We start from the raw sequence: 1,577 nt of genomic DNA, 5'->3' as shown, positions 1-1,577 counted from the left end.
GATTATATTATATAATAGTTTGTGCACCCTTAAACTAAATACCTGATTTGGTGCACTGGTTTATGTGTGTGTAAAGATCAAAGGGAAGCCTTTTTAATTCAACTCCATCAAATTCAGCTAGTATCGTTATCCAGGTGGAAATGCTCAAGCGCAGACGGGGGACATCTTCGCTTATTATCAAACATACACAATAATACAATCATCCAACAATCTCCTCATAGTATCAAAATTTGAATTCTTTATAGCAACCTCAAATACAATATTGGAACAAGGACCCTGTAATAGCTTCTAGAGATTTTTCGTTGGCAGAAGAGAAGAGCATCACATCATCTGCAAAAGCAACATGAGTGATGTAAGTACCCTGTAATTTTTTTGATGGAAATCAAATCCACCGACTGAAGACACAAGCAATCAAATCCACACCTGCCAAAGGGCATAATGCATCAAGACATAACCAAGAACTCATCAAGGCAGCAAACAGTACTATTGATAGCCAAAACTAGAGCAACTCAGAGAATTACAACCCTAGCCTGAATCCGGTCAATCCACCTATTTTCACCAACTCTAGCTCAACTGAATCATGGACCACATCGTAGAATGAACGGATTACCCAACTCAACATCATTACCAATATCAAGACCATCACCGGAGGACGGACCCTTTATATTGATTAATAAATGATAGCTGGTTGCACAGTTTTGATAATAGTACCACAACCCCTTGTTTAACTACTCTAGTAGAAAATGAAAAAAAAAACATCTCTTGACACCATTTATCGACAATGAGTACCAAACTTTGAGATAGATCTCCAAAGAAGATCTCTATCCTTTTTTCTGCAAACCCAAACCTTCTCATAACAGCAATTAAGACAGTCCAGTTGCATGTCGTAAGCTTTTTCCATGTCAAGTTTAATGTCCAGTTGACCCTACCGTAAAACAATGTTTTTGATTTTGAAGCGAATAGAAATACGACTATTGATGCAGTAGTATAACATTGTATTTTGCCTAATGTTATGGATAGCTGTATGCTAATTTTCTACTTGGTCATATCCGTGTCGGAAGCTTCAAGACCAGGGGTGAAGTTACAATATTTGAAGTTATGGGTTCAACAAAATTCAATAGATTCCGCTTAAAGTTTGTTATATTAAGAAATTTAGTTAACATGTATAAATAATGTATCTTGAATCCACTAAGCAAAAAAGGCTTGTCATTTAGTATTCATAAACTTAAAATCCTGTCTTTTTATACTCGTCCAAGTCTACAGACTAGATGGGTCTTTGTTAATATTCCTGAGGTGGTAGATTACCATGATAATCTTAAAGTGCAAGAATTTATTGATGTCACATTTAATCACGTCAGAAAAGTTAAACGTAGCAAATTCTACAGGCTCAAAACCTGTGATGCAACTTATCAAGATTTTACTAGCCAACTATCCCATACTGAAAAGAATACTCATCAAGCCCTCGAGATTGCATAAAGAATCTACAACAATTAAAAAATTGGTGGAGCTAACACAATTTCAGCATGCATCACCCAAAGCTGAAGTTGTCTATACACTTGGATAAGCATTCGTCTGTT

General features: G+C 36.0%; 1 long non-coding RNA gene across 1 annotated transcript; it reads right to left on the bottom strand.

Annotated features, from left to right (window-relative positions):
- Positions 1–90: 90 nt before the first annotated feature.
- On the bottom strand, positions 91–1,571 carry LOC124895489. The gene is made up of 2 exons (XR_007051755.1): positions 424–1,571; positions 91–330 (listed from the first exon to the last, which is right to left on the bottom strand). It is a non-coding gene; the product is annotated as an uncharacterized LOC124895489 (long non-coding RNA).
- Positions 1,572–1,577: the final 6 nt, after the last annotated feature.

The sequence above is a fragment of the Capsicum annuum genome, unplaced genomic scaffold (genome assembly GCF_002878395.1).
Source record: "Capsicum annuum cultivar UCD-10X-F1 unplaced genomic scaffold, UCD10Xv1.1 ctg82545, whole genome shotgun sequence".
Lineage (NCBI taxonomy): Eukaryota > Viridiplantae > Streptophyta > Magnoliopsida > Solanales > Solanaceae > Capsicum > Capsicum annuum.
This window is presented reverse-complemented; position numbering and strand designations above follow the sequence as displayed.